The sequence below is a fragment of the Delphinapterus leucas genome, chromosome 2 (assembly GCF_059928025.1).
Source record: "Delphinapterus leucas isolate spDelLeu-1000000601 "Yukka" chromosome 2, BTC_Dleu_Yukka2, whole genome shotgun sequence".
NCBI classification, from domain to species: domain Eukaryota; kingdom Metazoa; phylum Chordata; class Mammalia; order Artiodactyla; family Monodontidae; genus Delphinapterus; species Delphinapterus leucas.
This window is the reverse complement of record NC_143130.1, coordinates 177,624,091-177,644,090: the sequence shown is the minus strand read 5'-3', so window position 1 is coordinate 177,644,090 and position 20,000 is coordinate 177,624,091. Positions and strand designations below refer to the sequence as shown.

General features: G+C 52.8%; 1 pseudogene; it reads left to right on the top strand.

Annotated features, from left to right (window-relative positions):
- The first annotated feature begins 14,642 nt into the window (after window positions 1–14,642).
- Window positions 14,643–19,669, top strand: LOC149750364 (AKT-interacting protein pseudogene; annotated as a pseudogene).
- The last annotated feature ends 331 nt before the right edge of the window (window positions 19,670–20,000 follow it).

Sequence of the window (20,000 nt, the reverse complement as noted above, 5' to 3'; positions counted from 1 at the left end):
GGTGAAATGCAAATGCTTTAGGGCATTTAAAAATCCAATGAATTTTAAATTTTAAATCGATCATTTTAGGAAGCTGGAACGTGCAATGAATTTAGTCATTAATCTCAAAGTTTTGGAAGCAGACTTCCTCCGTGAAAGAAAACAAAAAGTGGAGTGTGGGCTGGGGGGGAAGCTTTGTTGATGCGATTTTAATGGTTCAGTTCTTTGCTTCTTTTTTAAGTTCTTTTTCTGGAGGATCGAGCTGCAGAAGGAGAAACTACAGAACAATGGGCCACATCTGGAGCTCTCAGAGCCGAAACATCTGTATCTGTGTGTCCACAGCCTGAACCCGTGTACTCTCGTTCTAAGGCACATGCAGGTCTCGCCACGTGGCCCAGGAGAGCCACATGGGTGTGCTGCTTCTCAGATGCGAAACAGTGAGATCACCAAGCCCCTGCCAACGTGCGATGAGCTTTTCTTCTTAACCAAATCCTTCCCTCCGTCTTGGGCTTCTCTTGTGAGTCTTACAAATCAGCCCAAAAGACAGAAGGCACTGGGAGAGGCGGATGGCGAGCACGCTGATCCCGTTTTCTTGGAAATTGCCCTTTCTTCTTTTTTTCTTAATAAATTTATTTATTTATTTATGGCTGCGTTGGGTCTTCGTTGCTGTGCATGGGCTTTCTCTAGTTGCAGCGAGCAGGGGCTGCTCTTCATTGTGGTGCATGGGCTTTGTAGCAGAGCACCGGCTCTAGGCATGGGGGCTTCAGTAGTTGTGGCGCGCAGGCTCAGTAGTTGTGGCGCACGGGCTCAGTTGCTCCGCGGCATGTGGGATCTTCCCGGATCAGGGCTCCAACCCGCGTCCCTTTCACTGGCAGACGGATTCTTAACCACTGCATCACCAGGGAAGTCCTGCTCTTTCAATATTTCAAAGGGGTGTGTTTCAAGGGACTGAGCTCTCTGAGCCGAGGGCAGGGCGGTGCACACATAACCATGAGGGGCCAGGCTCTAGGACAGTACTTTCCTCCCGCTCAGCCTCGGAGAGCCGCCTGTCTGCAGATGGACCCAGAAACCACTGAGTAGGGCTTCCTGGCAGAATCCCAGAGTGGTGTTGTCCTTATGGGTCCCATTGTTGTAGCTTTGTAGGTGTCATTTGGGATCTTGGTGGTCTAGTTCATAGAATGGGAGTGTGATGCCCTTATTTCTACAGGTGTGTCTCCATTCAACAAATATGTGTTGAGCATCCTGAGAGCTCCTGGGGATAAAAGATACATGAGAAATCTTTCCTGCCCTCCAGGAGCTCACAGTCTAAGGAAAGAGAAACACTGACCGGCAGACTGCTCCAGGGTAGCCTGTGACGAGCGACCTTTGTTGATTTCTTCATTCATTCATTCATCAAGTGCTTCTTGCAAGCTGCTTCCTTGCCAGGAGTCGTGGGTGCTGAGCCGCGAGGAGTCCACGTGGAACAGTGAAAACATCAGTGAAAATGTCAAACATCACTTGTTGAGTGGTGAGCAGACGTAAACCTCCTGAATAATTATGAAAATCGTTCCTTGAGAATCACTGTTGAGAAAAGACACTGCATCCACTTTGGCTTAGATTATTTGAAACTTTATATTTGATCATCACATTTCAGAATATAGCAAAGAGTAGATACTCTTCGTTTATCCCCAAATTCATTGACCGTTGACTGTGCATCTGTTAAGTACTGGAGGCTGGCCTCCCTAAGGAACATGGGCACGAGGGGGACACAGCCCCGGCTCCTGAAAGCTCACGGAAGGCTGGGGAAAAGAAACTTTACAGCCTGGGATGATAATACTATCGCGGCCAGTGCCCGGAGCTCTGCCGGTGCTGGTGGTTGACCTGGCTTCTCCGCCCCCTTGGGGAACCACCGTGTACTTGGCATTGAGTGACTTCCGCTGGTCCCCACTGTCCCATTGCCTTGCAGTGCTACTTAGAGATGGAGAGGGCTTCCTTTTGTGAGGTGGTGGACCTCAGCTCAGACCCAGGTCACGGACACTCTTAGAAACAGGGCGAGGGGCCTGGAGAACCTCCTGGGGTCTGTGTGAGGAGTAAGGGTGCCATGAGGGGGCCTGGTCAGTAGGACAGTGCTGGAGCCCTGGAGGGCCACGCAGGGAGCTTGGCCTTTGTCCTGTGGAGGATGGGCACCACTTCAGGGCTCTAGGGATGGAGGACAGTGTCCAGGGTCTGAGAACCTCCTGGAAGCAGGGGGCTGGACAGGCATTCCAGCCCTTGGTTCTATCAGAGGCCCTGGAGGCGCTGAGTCAGACAGGGGCAGCCAGCGCTCCGAGCTCAGGAAATCGGCCAAATTTACCAAAAAGGTACCTCGTCTCTGCCCCAGAAACTGGGGGGAGGCTGGAAGTTAAGACTAAGTGCCTCCTCTGGATACACCAGGTGGGAGTCCAGGGGTCCAGAAGTTGCACCCCGCCAGGGGGTGCCAGTGCACTCAGGAGATCAGGGGTCGATGCCGGAGGGCAGGCTGCGTCCTCCAGGCCCTCTCACCTGCCTGCGGACCCTGGACCCGCCTCGAGGAGTGAGAATGGCAGCCACCCTCAGCTCTAGAGCCTGGTCCCCAGGGTGGCCTGTTCCCAAGTCAGGCTAGAGGATGTCCTCGACCTTTCCTCTGTGGCCCAGAAAACTTGGCCTTGGGGCCAAGAATCTCCTTCCTTCCCCGTTTCCAGACCCACAGCCTTCTCGCCTCACTTCCTCTCTTGATTTCCTCTGGGGGTCTGGGGCCACCCCCTGGGAGCTCCTTTGCTGGGATGCACTCCATCTGGCGTCCCTGTGCCCCCTCACTCACTCCTCCTCCATTCTGGACAGGAAGGGGGCATGGGAACAGGCCACCGCGTTTTCCCCCACTGGCTCTGCGATGCCCAGCCTCGTGCGGTGCTGGAAGCAGGGGTCACCGAGCTGACCCATCCTCACTCCGCTCCCCGCTCCCTGGCCCCAGGCCCATGGCTCCCTCCTGTCTCCTTGAGTCTAGACCAGGCGGGTTGGCAAACCGTGGCCTACGGACCACATTGACCCGCCCTCTAGTTTGGGGAGTGAGGTTTCCTTGGGCACACAGCTATGCCCGTCCAGACACGGTGACTCTGGTCCGTGGCAGAGTTGTATAGGTGCAACAGGGACCATATGGCCCTCGGCACCTAAAATATTTATCATCTGGCCCATCGCAGAAAAAGCGTGCCGGCCCCTGGGCTTCCCCTGCCCGTCTCACCCCAACCTTCGGGCTCCATCTCCCACCGGAAGGAACTCTCAGATCCCCAGTCTGTTCTCCCCTCAGCCCAGAAGCCCCTGCTCTCCGTGGCCCAACCCGGTTTGCCCTCATGGTGTAGATCTGGGTCTGGCCCTCGGCAGCCTGCCCGAGGTGGGGTCCCCTCACCTGGACGCTGCTCCGTGAGACTGGATGTTCCCTGCCAGTGGGCACAGCTGGGGCACACAGGAGGAGGGGGTGTCAGGAGTGGTCACGGGGCCCCGCAGTCCTGGGAGGGGGCAGCAGGGCAGGTGGGAAAGAGAGGGGCATCAAAGGCTGCACCCAGACACCTGCGGCATCGGTGTCTACACAGTTTAGGCCCTGGGCCTCAGACCCCTCCCAGGAACCCAGTGCCAAGCACAGAACCCTCCAAATTAGCTACAAGAAGCCTGTCTATACCCTGTGGTCCTGAGCTCAGACCAGCGGCTGTGTGATTAACTCTGGGGTCTTCGGGGACACGGTGCAGAAGATAAGGTCCAAGACCGGCCATAGGGCGGGGGGGGAAGGGGGGCCAGGAACATTCCACAACATTCCTTCTGCCACGTGGTTGGAGGTCCTTGTCGGCCCCTTGGTGAGAAGAAAGTGAGTGTTTCTACTGAAACCTCCGTAGAGGTGCCTGGAGACCAATCCAGTCGACATGCACCGAGAGCATGGCTGATAAGGATACAGATGGGACTGGCCCTTAAACTCGGTCTTTTGTGTTCATGACCCCAGGGATGTGGGCATCCACGGGGCCCTGGATGGTGGGCTCCACCTGCCCATGGCTCAGCCAGTCCTAGATGGGGATTCTGAGAAGGACGGACCCTTAGCCCCTATTGCCCTCTCTGTGCCGGGGAGAGAGAGAAGTCACCGCCAGCCCGGGGGAGAGACTGTGCTGCTGTTGCCAGATCAGCAAATAAAACTACAGACAGCCAGTTATCCTTGAATTGCCAATGAACAACAAATAACATCTTGGTATATATATGTTCCAAACATTGCATGTTTCTCAGAGACTCACATGTAACTCTTGTATTTTATCTGGCAACACTGCAAGAAAGGCCAAGTTCTGACCATGACCCTGGCCATTTGGGGGAACTTTTGTGGTGGGAGAATAGCCTCCCCCGCCCCCTGCCCCCCTGCCTGCTGGCCGCCCCCTCTGTCACCTTGGCCGTGAAAGGACCACTTTGCCTCTCACTCACAAGTGCTTTTCTCTGCTGGGCACTCTCTTTCCTGAAATAGCAAGTCTTGAAAATGTGCTGAGCTGGGGGCCCTGGGCCCAGCCCCCTGCCCTCTGCATCCCCACTGGCCCAGAGGGCCTCCTCTTCCTTTCAGGTCTCCTCCAAATGAAAGCCTTGAGTGGGCTGGCTCTGATCCCTTCCCACTGAAGCTCTGGGAGTGGACGCACGGTCCAACCCTGGAGGGGCCTCAAGGGTCCTCTCCAAGGGGGGGGTCTGAGGGTTACAACCCCCAGAAGCTCCCAGACCCTGACCAGCAGATCTGCAGTCCTAAGTTCACAAGATGTCTGAGTTGCGAGGACCCCCAGGCCGTGCCAATCCAGATGCGGCAGCCGAGGTCTGAAGCAGGGATGTGACGGAGCAGAGGCCTCCATGAGATGCTGGTGGACCGCAGGGCTGGCCCATCCTCTGGCAGTACCGGCAGTTGAAGCGGGCTGGTTCTTCACTCTCCGAGGTTGGTGGGAGGTGTCGGGTACCATCTTGGTGGGTCCGGAGGTCTCAGGCCAGAATATCTGCCATTTTTTTAGAGGGACCGTAGGGCCTGGACCCCCTACCCGAGTGACCAAGGCTACAGACCCCCATATGGACTGTAGCCTTGGTCACTCTGGGACCTTGTCTGCCAGCTCTCTGTCCGCTCCGGCCCCAGGCCCTTGGGCACACAGGATGGCCACTGGGGGGCAGTGTGAGCCAGGACACCTGGCAGGGATCCACCCGGAGGTGCTGGCCGGCCAGCCCTGTCCAGAAGGGAGACAGCCTGGGCAGGCGAGAGGACCCCCTCGGTGGTCAGCCCAGGAACCCGGCTGTCCTGCCCCAGAGGGCTTGGGGCCAGGGCTCTGCCTGGGGCTGGGAACTTCCCTAATATCCATGATCACAGCTCCTCCCCATAGACAATCACACACACAGAGTGCACACGCACACCCCACCACACACACTTTGCACACACACAGGCCTGGGTGGGTTGCAGAAGCACCAAATACCCCCCTGGGAATACAGGGACTGTGACTTTTCCGTTTGTTTCTCCCCTTCTGGGCGGCCCAGCTGGGCGTCCTGGGACAGGCCCTACTGCTTGATGGGGTCCAGCCCCTTGTCAGGGCCCACCGCCAAGCCCCGCCTTTCCGGGAAGCCCCTTGTCCAGCCAGACTGCATCCTCTGGGTCCTGGGCACCCTCTGCCCTCTCACGGCTCAGACCTCCACCACATCGTTCTCTGCAAGGCTGAGCCCACCCTCTCCGGGATTCTCTGCTCCCGCTACGACCTCACTGCCACCCCAATCCCATACCCTGCTCCCATACCTTGTTCAGCTCTGAGTTCAGACAAGTGTAGTTACAGCTTCCACTCACAGAAGTATGCCTGGTGGATCGGGGCCCCAGGGGGTGAGTGGAGGAGGTCAGGCCCCATTCTGGTCCCCCCACGGGGTGGCCATGGGGAGCCGCAGGGCCTCAGGCCCAGCCCCTCCTCTTCTGTACGTGGGGACCAGTTAGCACCACCCACCCGGCCCTGGGGCTGCTGTGAAGATCAGTTTGTGTAAAGCACGTAGCACAGGGTGGGCATTCAAATCTGCTGGCCCCTTTCCATAGCACAGCCCAGGAAGGGGGCAGCAAGGTCCCGGGGGACCCCTACTGCTATCAGGCTAAGCGGTCTCCTCTTCCCCCCATCCCCCGCGCCCTGAATTATTAATGCGGTAACCCAGACTGACGTTTTCTTTCAAGATGCCACTCTGAGCTCCTCCATCCCGAGACACTCTTGATGTGATGTTTTCAATTTTCCCAGGCCTCCGCCTGGCAGGAACCTCCCCGGGGCTCTGATCCTTTGCCATCGATCTTTTTCACCAAGATTCAGTCCCAGTTCTGGGTGGGCTCAGAGAGGAGGGGCGCCCCGCGGCTTGACACAGGGAGGGGGTGGGCGAGGGGCCACCCCCCACCCCCAGGAAATGCCCACCAGGCACACTTTGCCAGCAGTCCGCCACCTCAGGGCAGGAGCCAGAGGGCACTGAAAGGAGCTGTTTGGGTGGGGAGGGGCGAGGGAGGTCTGTGTGGGCTCCAGGGACCTCAGATCCCCTTGGGGGGGCGGGTTTTCAGGGAGCCCTTGAGGACAGGGGCGCGTTGCGGCTATCATTTTGCCGCAGCTCCGAAAAGCGCCGCGGTTCTCTTGGGCTTTGCAAGCTCTGCTCTCCAGCTGCCAGTATTTTTTGACAGTGAGGCGCAGCTTTTCCCACGCTCCGGCTACTGGGGCTGAGAATGCTGCTCAACACGGGATTAGAGCAGCCCCCGGAGCCATTACCGCATCTACATTAATCACCGGTGATGGCTCGGGGAGGGACTGGCCTCCCATTAGACAGCGCTCTCGTGCTCTGCGCGTGCAGGCGTGTGTGCGCGTGCGTGACCACGGGTGCACACGTGTGAGCACAGGCACATGTATGCGTATGAGCACGGGCATGTGCTTTATGCGTGCGTGTGTGTGCACACGAGTGTGCTTTGTGTGAGCACGTGTGTGTATGCATGTGCCCGCGCACGGGTGTGTGTGCCAGCACCTGCCCGTGGGAGCAGGCATGCATACGTGCACTGCAGTTGCCCGCTGGAGAATGTCACGAAGCATTCCAGGTTGCCGGAAATAAGCAAGGGAAGTGGGCTGAAGAGCTCAAACAGGTATTGTTCTGAAAGTTTCTTTTCCTTTCCTTCTCACAAACCAAGCCTTGCTTCTGTGGACTTGGCCATTTCCGCTCCATGGTGGCCCTGGCAACGATGTTTACCGACCCCACGGTGAGGACTGGTGGCTGCTTTCAGGGTGGCTGCTGAAAGGTTTGACAGGCAGAAACATCCCCCTGTCTACAGTTTTCATTCTGGTCCCAAAGCCTCTAGCCAAGGCAACTGACACTCAGTTATCATAATAAATGAGCCTCATGTTTATGTAGGATTTCCATTCAGGAGACCGTTGCCTTGTTGGAAGCTGGTGGTGGGCGAGCTGGTGCACACCCTGTGTGGGTGAACGCCGGAAGAGCCACCATCATGCTGTGTGACCTAAGACCTGCCACCCACCCTCTCTTGGCTTCTTTGTCACCCAGAATGAAGGCCTGGGGCCAGGCATCCCGTTAGGCTCCAAGTTCAGTGAGTCAAAAATTCCTTCTGGAGTGTGGGTCCATGCGTCCTCCCTCCAAAGACAGCGTCCATTGCAGGTTCTGAATGGACGTGACCTTAGGAGAAGAGAAGGAGGGGGAAGTGGAGGGTCTGCTCCTGGGACTGGGGGGCCATGTGGGATTTGGGGGCAGTGGTTGGGTCTGTACATTCTTCAAACCCTGCCTTAGTCTGTCATACAGAGTGAAGTAAGTCAGAAAGAGAAAAGCAAATACCGTATGTTAACACATATATATGGAATCTTAAAAAAAAAAAAAAAGGTTACAAAGAACCTAGGGGAAGGGTAAGCTGGGACGAAGTGAGAGAGTGGCATGGGCATATACACACTACCAAACGTAAAATAGATAGCTAGTGGGAAGCAGCCGCATAGCACAGGGAGATCAGCTCGGTGCTTTGTGACCACCTAGAGGGGTGGGATAGGGAGGGTGGGAGGGAGATGCAAGAGGGAGGAGATATGGGGATATATGTATATGTATAGCTGATTCACTTTGTTATAAAGCAGAAACTGACACAGCATTGTAAAGCAATTATACTCCAATAAAGATGTTTAAAAAACAAAAACAAAACCCTGCCTTACTTGAAGGATGGCATCAGCCTCCAAGCAAGATATAGCAAAAATGAGTGAAATGCAAACACACAGAAGTTTCCAGGTTAGAGGAAATATAAATGACAGTAGGAATTGAACTACAATGAGAAAAGTGGAACATAAATATGCAGGCCAGTAGGTCTCGCACAGAGGCTTTGGTTGGAGTCTTCAATTTGGCTCTGAGGTTCCTGGCAGCCAAAGTGAAAAGGGAAATAGGATCAGTTCGATTGTCTTCACTATCCCTTAGGAAAAGCCTTCCCTCCTTTCTCCCCATTGTGTGAGACCCCTGGGGAAGGTGGACAAGACCAGTCCATCAGCCTGGAGGTGACTGTCCCAAGGGCTGGCCAGAGCGGTGCCTCTGTATATGCCTGTGTTAGGAAAATGCTCCATCAAACGTGGTGGTCATTCAGTGCTCTGGAAAGCATACAGACTTTTCCAGACTTGGCTCTGAAAGATGCTTTTCCCATGAGGCTCCATCTAGGTGGCCCAGAAATGAAAAATGGATAATGTCCCCAAGAACATCTGGACAGCAAATGCCATGACAAGTCTCATAAAAGTGCTCCTTGTAACCACTCCTGGTGAAAGCTGAGGGCACGTCTCCAAACCACAGAGCCTGCAACGGGACAGTGAGCTTCAGACAGTCGTGCTTGAGGATGGAGCTGGGTGCAATGCCACCTGCAGCATGTGACAGGTCGTTGTGCCTTCATTGAGCACCTACTGTGTGCAGGACCTGGGGAGGAGACTATGTCCACAGCCCCATTCCATTGGCTCTAGCAGCCCACTTTACAGATGAGGCTCTCAGAAGATCACAGCGCCATAGGTGGCAGGATATCCAGGGCTCTGTAACCACCACCAAACCCCCCTCCCGCCAGTTCTATGATTCTTCCCTCCTGTGTCCCCCTAGACTTAGTGGTGATTCTGGGGTACACCGCTCAGGCTGTGGTTCCAGGGCTCTTTGACTTGCTGAAGATGGCAGGCGAGGAGGTTCTTGCCACTACTGGTCATGGGTAAGTACCTCCGTGGCCCAGGCCCAGCAGTGGCTTCGATGGGAGGGGAGGTGGCTCTGAGCCAGGCAGCCCTGTCCTGGGGCAGAGCGTGTCACCTGTCATGGGTGGCAGTTCTGTGGGTGGATCTGGGGGTGACAGATCTCCACTGGTCAGCTCAGCCTCAGAAAGGGGTGTGGGGCAAACGTGAATAGGTTACACGGAAGAGTGCAGGGACCCCTAGGGACGTGCTGGGGAGGCAGGAACCTGCCTGGGGAGCCGGGGGCGGGTGGGGGGATGCTCTTGTCCACGCCCTCTGGGTAGGGGCCGGGGGCGGGGCTGGGAAGCAGCCGGGGATGACTCGTGGGGATGAGAAGAGCTTGCCAGGCCAGCAAGTAAGGGGGAAAGCAACTTCCAGCCGGAGACAGGGAAGGTACTGTGCCCAAAGGCAGCGGGGGCGGCGGGGGGAGGGGAAGCGCTGAGGGTGATCACGGGCTCGGGGTGGGCGGCACTGCAGCAGAACGAGTGGGGGGTGGGAGAGAAGCTGAGGGGGAGGCGGGGGCCTTGTGGGCCTGGCTGAGGGGTCCTCAGGCTCTAGTCCTTGAACCTGGGGGTTCGCACATGTATTCTTGGAGGCCTGTGAGTCCCCACGGTAGAGACTCAGTCCTGACGTCAAATCAGCAGCAGCTAACTCACCAATTCACTTGGAACGAGGTGGGTGATTTTAGTTACTGGATGTTCTCCGTGGATTCTTCCCTTAGAGAGAGAGAGATTAAAACCAGACAAACAAAACAACAACCAAAAAAACAGAGTGAAAGAAGCTTCCTGGGCTCTCTGTGTCTCTGCAAGGACCAAAGGAGGCCCTGGAAAGTTGGTCCCATGGCCGTCCTGAGTGGCTGGGACAGTGGGTGGGTAGGGCCAGAGCCCTGGGACTCCAAGGGGAGGGGGTGGTGCCAGGTGGGGAGGACAGCACAGGGCACGTAGATGTGAAGCCATGAGGATGGGACCCCTTCACCCTTTGCACCAGGGGCACTTTGTCCTTCAGTGCCAGCCCAAGCATCCCCTCCTCCAGGCAGCCCTCAAGGACTGCTCACAGAGTTCTCCCAAGACCCACGTGACTTCCTGTCCTCTAAATTGGAAAGGTGAGTCCTGGTCCCGTGCCCCACACTGGCAGGCAGGAGGCACTCAAGAAGCAAGCATGCCAACCACCAGAGGGAGCACCCACTCAGCGGCCAAGAAACCAGCAGTGGGTGTGAAGGGACGTGGGGACAGGGAAGAGGTGGCAGCAACACACATGGGGACACAGGACCGCCCTCCCTCGGCCTACTGGACGGGCACCAGAGGAAGCACAGGAGCCCTTCCTAGCTGCCACCCCTAAGTTCATACCCCCTCTCCCTGGAAGGCCCGTTCGAGGAACCAGAACCCCCAGGCCTGTCCTGGACCCATCTCAGGCTGCAGACCCTGAGATGCTGCTTCCTGGAAAACAGCCCACAGGGGCCGCACAGGGATGGCTCACAGCTGGCACGGGTGCCAAGAGCCAGCAGGGTGGGAGAAGTCCCGGGACACAGCTGGCTGGTTTGGGGGAGGAGTGGGTGGGAGGGCCCAATGGGGAAGCACTGTGATCAGAGCGGCAGCAGGGCCACCGAGAAGCAGCCAGACTTCCTGGGTGCCCACCAGTGGCCGGGCCAGGGCTGGGGGGCTGAGGGGTCCGGAGACGGTCACCGTGATTCCAGTCAGGCAGCACCAAGGGAGCCCTGCGGTCCAGCCTCTGATCCCTCATCTCTCACCAGAGCCCTCACTGAACAGAGGCCAGAGGAGACCCAGCAGGCGGGGCTGGAGGAGAGCACCTGGGGGCAGGTGGGCCAGGAGGAGGGGCTGGCAGAGGCAGGGGCAGCGTTCCCAGGAGAGGACCGGCAAGAGGCCCCCGGCCAGACCCCACACTTTCTGCGGCCCGCGTGTCCAGGTGGAGTGAGGAGAGGTGGGAGAGGACAGAGGCAGTCTCGGCCGCCTTCCTGGAGCCCAGGCTTTATCCCGCAGGCAACTGGAAGGTCCCAGCAAGGATGAACTGCCCAGGTTTGCCGTTCTCCTGTTCGTTTCTCCCAGCACTGGGCCCCTGTTGGATCTGCTCCAATTGGTTTATGTCTGGCAGTAGCAGAGAACAAATTGATTCCCCTCCAGCTGTTTCTGCAGCGTCTGTCCTTGCTCAGCCCCAGGCCACCAGCTGTGCCCCACACAGCTTCTCCCCTGCTCCGGGAACATCGGGGACTGGGTCTGAGGATGAGGGAGGGACGTGGTCCAGTGTTCCTAGCCCGGCTGGAGGTCCCAGAGCTGGAATACGGATGCACTCGCTCACATGCATTCACACACACACACACACACACACACACACACACACACACACACCTGTGCCTGACCCCCTGGAGGCAGTGGCTGCAGGTAAGAAATTTCAGCTTTGTGCAGCAGGTGGAGTCTTCACCCCTCAGGTGTTTTTCTTCCTGCAGCTGACAAAGCAAACTTTCTAAATGAAAACCTGTCATCCCCGGGTTTAAATCCTTCTGTTGAAGCCTTTCGCCTTCAGGTAAAAATCCAAACTCTCGTCTCTCACTACACAGCACTTTGGTCAGAGCTTCCGCCATGCTTGAGTCTTTACAAACTTGCCACACGTATTCTGGCCCCTGAGCCTTTGCACATGCGGTGCCCTCAGCCAAGTGTGCCTGCACGTGCCTCTCCCAACCCTCATCCCTTGACCTACTGACAGTAAATCCTTGTCCCTCTGGACCCACCTCTCCACCGCAGCTTTTCTAAGACAGGGGCTTTTGCCCCTCTCTGCACTCACAGCCCCCTGTGCTTGTCCCTGGCATGACACCCAGCACCTTCTGAGTGGAAACATTCCCTGGCATGGTCTGGCACCTCCTCTCACCAGGCACGTGCATTGCACGTCTCTGTTACCACCACCCTCGTGCGTGGCCAGCCACAGAGCTGGAGCTAGAACAGGGACTCAGTATTTGATGAGGTCATGAGTGAATGGGTGGATGGATGGCTGTGTATCCGGGAAAGACCTAGGACCCCAGGCGTCCCAGGCACAGCACTGAGTCACACACAGAAGCAACAGTCCAGCGACAAAAGAATTGAAAAGGGATCCCAGTCCTGGCTGGTGTCTTTGGAAACCACACCTCAGGAGACACACTGCAGAGCCTCAGCGAGGCTGATGTAAACCCTCTTATCTCTCCCCTCCCCAATTCCTCCCGCTCTCTGGACGCTCTGTAGTCCTTCCCTCATCCCAGCATTTGCAAAACCCCCACTCCTTGCCTATCTCACAAGATGGCTTTCTCTCTCTCACAGCCCCCCTCTCCCGGCTTTCTACGACGTGCTAGATTCAGCCTGGCTTCTTTTTTGTTTCCTTTCTGCATTGCCCATTCTCCGTATTTCTCCTCAACAAAGGGAGGGCCCTGGAGCTCACTAAGCCGGTAAGAATCGCCCCCCTCTCTCTCCCTCTTGAGATCTCTCTCTTTGTACCCTCTCTCCTGAATCTACATCATAAAAAAGCCTGAAACCCAGCTGGCAAATAGAGAGCTCTTCCTGGGGGGGTTAGAGCGGGGGTGACACAGAGCCAACAGACCCAGCAAGGTCAAAATTCTCTTTATTCCTTTGGGCTCTGGGGACATTCACATGTTAATAAATCATATTCCCATCACGAATCAATGAAACCTTTTTACAAACTGCATTTTAACCTTACACAATCGCCCCATGGACAATTCCACAAATAAGGAAACTGAGGTGTGCGTGTGTGTGTGTGTGTGTGTGTGCGTGTGTGTGCGTGTGTGTGTATGTGGTGGACGGGCGACTCGGAGAAGCCTGCCACATAGAGGAGGATTGTAACTGGGATGTGCACACAGCCTGCTGTTTTTAAGCCCCACATTCTTCCTTGCCCCAGGCTCCAACTGAACCCCGAACCCCGAGTCTTAAAGAATCACATTTACGACCAAGAAAGGCTGGCTGGAAAATGCAAGGTGGAGTTTCTAAACTGTCTTGGTTTGTTTCCTTAAGCAGATTATATGTTTTGCCTACAAGCATCGAATATACGATGTGTGTCTGATATCGATTAGCAGAGCTGTTTAGAAAAGTTAAGCCTAAGCTCATTGAAGAGGATTGACTTGGCAGAGATTTGGATTCTGCATATTCCAGAAGCTGCCAGGATCCTCAGTCAGGGACAGGGGAGCAGAGGATAAGGGCAGCTCTTCCCATGGCGGGGTTGGGGTGTGCCAGGGACCCTCGATCAGCTCACGGGCCTCTGGTCTGGATGTGCTGGGCATGGGAAGCAGTGTCCTCTCCTGGGAGGCAGACCCGCTGCTTAAGGTCCATTTACTGCCTGAGTTTCAGAGATGAAGTTTGATTGCTTTGTTTGTTTGTCTTCTGTGCCTCCTTCAGGGTTTGTGGGTTTGGGGGAAAGGGGAGGGCAAAGTTTTTCTTTAAGTTTTAGGGGTGTGTTATAAAAGCTTTAGGAAATTGTTCCAACGCAACCGATTTGGAAAGAAATCACGGGCTGGGGTCAAAACAGTCAAATACAGAGCAGACCTCTTACTCCCTTCCAACCAGCCCCTCCTCTGGGGCCCCTGCATCAGGGTATCCCAAGGGGCTTCGGGGGACACCCTGACCTCTGGCAGACCTGAGCCCTTGGGTTCTCCCAACCTCTGTGGGTGAGTTTCCGAGGTGATGGGAGGGTGATATGAATGAAAAATGTGGTCTGCAAAAAAAATGTTGCAGCCATCCAGCCACTACAGCTGCCCTCAGTGGTGAGCCCTGAGGAACTCAGGACGGAGACAGACCACTGCCAAGCTCTCAGCCACTGCAGCTGCCCACAGAGGTGCACCCTGAGGGGACTCAGGATGGGAAAGCACGGAACACTGGCCCCAGAGAGCTAAGGTGCATGTCAAAGGAATAATTTCAATGAGCCCAGACTTTGCATCTTCCCATGCATAGAAAAGTGCTAAATCCCTTAACTTGAGATGTCTGGTTTTCTTTATTCAACAGTAATCTTTTGATGCTCTGACTACCTGCTCTTTGTTCCAAAACCCTCTAAATATCCTGGCTCCTCTCTAACTTCTTTGGATCAGTCCCTCAGTGTGATCTGAGAGGCTGCATCTCAGGCTTAAGTCCTCAGTTTTGTCTGCCAAATTAAACACAATTCTCAACTTTTAGGTTGCGCTTTTTTTTTTTCCAGTCCACAGCGGGGAGCAGGGAGGAGACCGGGAGACACATTGTGACGTTGGGGCCTTGGCGTGTCTGCCTTTGTGCAGTGCCCTCAGCTGGCTCCTGGGGTGGGGCAGTGGTCATCACCTTTCCGAAGAGCCGACCCCTCAAAAGACCTCTCCCACGTCACGCCCAGACTACAGGCCTCCCCCCAGGAGGGAGCACAGGCTGGCGACGAAGGTTCCAAGGCCGAGAGCCGACGCAGTGGGGGAGGTGGGCGCTGGTGAGGATGGGGGCGGACACGGCCCAACTCACGTCCCTAGACGTCCCTAGACGTGTGGCCTGTGCACAGACAAGCATCTCCTCCCGGGTGGTGGGGACCTCGCGTGAACTCAGCTCTGGAGACTGCTCATTTCGAGCACAGATGATGGTCTCCCAGATGCTTTGTCCTGACCAGCGTGACGTTTGTTCAGTTCAGCTGCCCTCCGTCACAAGAGGCCTGATCAGACCCAGACTCTCACCATGAAAAATGCCTTTTCTCATTGGATCTGAGTCCTAGATTTTGTAGAATAAACATTTGTAAACTCTGAGAACATGTATACCAATTAATTACGGCTTGGACAGGGCTCGGGGCCCGCGTGCTGTCTGGGAAGACCCGTCCATGGTCCTTTTCTCCTTTCCGTGCTCCTCCCAGCCTTGGCGGGGGGGGGTCAGCAGACCCTTCTGACAGAGGGGGGGTGGCTTTCAGGAATCCAGGGAAGCTGTTCTGGTTTCCTGGTGGCTCTAAAATCCTTCTGAATTCATTAAGGTTTGCACTGGAGCAGAAATGTCACCTTCTCAGTAAGACCTACCCAACTGCTCTATTAAAAAAATGTACCACTTCTGTTCCCTCATCCCCCCTAAACCTTCTGCTTTTTTCTTTTTTTTTCTGCAGCACTTTCTACCTTCCAACAGCCTTATGGGCTGAATTGTGTGTACCTCGCCCCCCAACCAAATCCTTATGTTGGAGTCCTAAACTCCAGTACCTTAAAATGTGACTGTATTTGGTAATAGAGCCTTTAAAGAGGTGATTTAGGTTAAATGAGGTCCTATGGGTGGGCCCTAATCCGTACACTGGCGTCCGATAAGAAGAGATTAGAACACACACGCAGGGAAGAAAGGCCACTGGAGGACACAGGGAGAAACGAGCTGCCTGAGAGCCAAGGAGAGAGGCCTCAGGAGAAACCAGTCCTGCCCACACCTCGAATCCAGACTTGTAGCCTCCAGAATTATGAGAAAATAAATTTCTGTTGGTCAAGCCCCCAGTCTGGGGTATTTGTTAGGGCAGCCTGAGCAAACCAATGCCATAGTACATATAATTTATTGATTTCTTACATTTTATTGTTTATTTTTTGACCACCACTGCTCTCCCTAAGGGTAGAGATGTTGGATTTTGTCCTCAGACACATCCCCAAAGTACAGAAGACTGCCTGACATTCAATAATCTTTGGCACCTGGTAAATATTTGACATTCAGCAAATACTTGATGAACTTTTACCCCTGGCCAAGATGGAAAAACAGGAACTAGATTTACCGTCCTGCCTGAAACAATTAAAAGTCTGGACAAAATATATGCAATCAACAGATTTCAGACATTGGACGTCAAACAGTTCAAGGCTGTAATCCCTGAGAGATGGGAAACAAAACAATGTGAGACCTGTGATTGCTCCAGCTTACTGCCTAGAGAGAGTTTCCAGGCCCTGGCACCGGGAGGGGGAGCCCAGACAGAGCCTGGGGTCTTCCTGAGTTGAGGAGAGGGAACTGGGGCTTTGAGGGGGCAGAAGCAGCTGGAGTCCACAGGCAGAGTAATGAACAAGAGAGGGATGAACAGAGGGGGCGTTTGGAGATCTGCAGAGGGTCCCCTTTGAGTATTCAGTGGAAGAAGAATCAGCAATGTGTGTGAGCCAACTACCCCAGGCGGGGAGAAGAAACATAGATAACAGCATCTGTGGTCTTGCAGGGCTGGCAACAGTTCCTGTCCCCACACACCCAACTGGAAAGCCTCACAGTCATGGGCATTGGGTAGGGAACTCAGAAGGATATTGGCACAGGAGTGGGGTAAAATTAGCTCTAAAATAAATCTAAATGACACTCTGGTCCTACATAACAGAGCTTAAAACCAAGCCTGGAGGGTACCAAACAGTTTCCAAGTAATTATGTCTGAGAACAAATCTCAACAATATTTATGGGGATAGAAACATATTCAGCACCCAATAAGGTAAAATTTACAATGTCTAGGACCCAAGAAGAAAAACTACCCAGATATGGCAGAATTATATACAATAGCCAAGATATGGAGCATGGAGCAACCTAAGTTGTCCATCAGCAGATGAATGGATAAAGAAGATGTGGTATGTATGTATGTATATATATGTATATATATATAATATATATACAAATATATATATTATCCAATATTTTATAATAATTATAAATGGAGTATAACTTTTAAAAATTGTGAATCACTATAGTGTACACTTGTAACATATAATATTGTATAGCAACTATACTTCAGTAAAAAATAAAATAAAAAATTTTAAAATTACCCAAGCATGCAAAGAAGCAGAAAAATACGACCTATAATGAGGAGGAAAGTCCATCAGAGATGACAGAATCAGAAAGCAGGATATAAAAAGAGTTATCATAACTCTGTTCTCTATGTTCTGGAAAGTAAAGGAAAGACTGAGCATGTTAAGTTGAGGCATGAAAGATAAAAAAGATAAAAAAGAGACACAGGTCAAATGTCAAGGGGTAACAAAACGATGTCTGAGATGAAAAATACACTGGATGAAATTAAAAGATTAGACGCTGTAGAAGAAAAGACTAGTTAACTTGAAGACGTAGTTATGGAAACTACCCATAATGAGACATATAGCAAAAAAGAGATTGAAAAAACAAACAGAGCCTCAGGGAGCTATGAGATAACTTCCAGTGGCTCAATGTGTATAAAAAAAAAAGTAGTCCTGGGCTTCCCTGGTGGTGCAGTGGTTGGGAGTCCGCCTGCCGATGCAGGGGACACGGGTTCGTGCCCTGGTCCGGGAAGATCCCACATGCCGCGGAGCGGCTGCGCCCGTGAGCCATGGCAACTGAGCCTGCGCGTCCAGAGCCTGTGCTCCACAATGGGAAAGGCCACAACAGTGAGAGGCCCGCGTACCGCAAAAAGAAAAAAAAAAGGTCCTGAAGCAGGGGAGAAAGAGAAGAAAAAAATATATTTGAAAAAACAATGGTGGAAAATTTTACCAAGTTGCTGAAAAACAATAAACTCAGAGATCCAAGAAGGTTACTGAAACCCAAGCACAAGAAACACGAAGAAAACAACACCAAGTCACATTCTGACCTGATTGCTTAAAACTCAATTAAAAAATGAGACAATCTTGAAAGCAGCCAGAGAAAATCATAAAGTAAGTACAGAGGAAGACAGGCAAAGATGAAAGCAGATTTCTCATCAGAAACCAAGCAAGTGAGAAGATCTCGAGGGAGACATCTCAAGGTGTCAAAAGAAAAAAACTGTCAAAAACTTTCTATTCTATACCCAGCAAAAAATATCTTTCAGAAATAAAGGCAAAATAAAGACTTATTTAGACATGAGAAGGCTGAAAGAATTCATGATCAGCAGAGCTGCAGTACAAAATACATGAAAGGAAGTCCTTGGGGCAAAAAGAAATGGATACAGGAGGGATATTAGAATTTACACAATGGAATGAAAAACACTAGAAACAGGAACTGTGTAGATGTGTGTGTGTGTATACAATAAATTATATAAATATTATATATTTTTTATATATAAACTTATGTTATACACAAATTTTTTCTTATTCAAAAACATCTCTGTAAAAGATAATTTTGAGCCTCTTGGTGTCAGAAGGTAGGTTCTAGTCTCAGTGCTGTGGATCAAGGTGCTAAGAGGACTCAGGAGCCCAGAGCCCTGCATTGACAGCACCTGGACCAGGTGCACTGCCAGGCCATCTGATGAAGCGAATGCTGGGGATGGAAGAGTCTGACGATGCAGACTGTGGCATTTCTTTGTTTGGCGTGTGCTGGGAATCTCATCTGGAGCGTGTCTGTGAACTCCACATGCATGAAGAGAAGGCATTAACAGCGGGCGTGAAACCCAGTCCTTCACTATAGAATAAGCTGCCTTGTTGTCCCAAAAGTGCTTTGCCCATAACTGAAGCTACATCTCCTGCTGATGCTGCAAAGAGTCAACAAATGGCACGCATTCTCCTTACAGGACCTTCCACCTGGAAGAGGCCCTTCTTGTAGAATTTACCTCAGTGGTGGAGCAGAAGTCACCTGGCACCTGTGTGCAGCCACCCTAGGGCCCTGAATCAATGCGGTTTAAAGTAGTGTTTACGCAGCATGGGCTTGATCAAGAGCCCGCATTTACGTTGACCTTGCACACCCCTGATGATGACCAGTGGGTGACTGTCTATGCTTGGGGTTTGACATTCATCTCTCATTTATTCCATCTCTGGTGAACTGAATGTGTATAGAGCAAAGCAAAATGGAGGTGGAACCATAATCACATTTGGCAAATATTAACGTAAGCCAGGAGTTTTCAGCAAGATACAGCCAGCTCCCTAAACGCAGAGGCTCCAGTAGTGTATGTATAAAAGATGTTCAGCTTTTTAAAAGTAAAGTGGTGGAAAAGGTTAAGATGCGTGCTGCTTGTTAGTTTGACCAACCTAAAATAGTGGCGCCATAGGCAATCAGCTTTCCTCCATGGGATCCATCTGTATATGATGAAGCCGGAGGGAAGAGGCTGAGTCAGAAAAAGGAGCCTGATGAACTGCATGATAATTAGAGTTCACGTTGCTGGACTGTGATGGGTAAAGCCTGACTCAGTACAGCCTTTCAGTGAAGAGGAGAAAACAGCAGTATCTGAAGAGATGGCAAGTATGGACGCGGGCCCATGCAAGCCAACCCATGGCAAGGGCTGCCTGAGAGTAAAGCTGGGGGAATGTGCTCAGCCATGGAAAGGAACCAGCTATTGAGACACACAGGACGTGGGATGGATCTCAAGCATCATACACCTGGTGAGAGGAGCCAGTCTCATAGAGGCAGCATTGAAGAAACTGGCCAAGCGCTCCTACGCTGTCGGTGGGAGCGTAAATGAGCGCAGCCACTGCGGAAAAGGGTATGGAGGTTCCTTAAAAAGCTAAAAGTAAAGTTACCATATGATCCAGCAATCCCACTCCTGGGCACATATTGGGAAAAGAGGAAAACTCTAATTAGAAAAGATACACGTACCCCAATGTGCATTGCAGCACTATTTACAATAGCCAAGACCTGGGAACAATCTAAGTGCCCATTGGCAGAGGAATGGATAAAGAAGATGTGGTATGTGTGTGTGTGTGTGTGTGTGTGTGTGTGTATACACACACACACATGAAATAATGCCATTTGCAGCAACATGGATGGACCGAGAGATTATCCTACTAAATGAAGTAAGTCAGACAAAGACAAATACATGCTATCACTTACATGTGGAATCTAAAATATGATACGAATGAACTTATTTACAAACCAGAAACAGACTCACAGACGTTGGAAACAAACTTATGGTTACCAAAGGGGCAAGGGGTGAGGAGGGATAGGTTAGGAATGT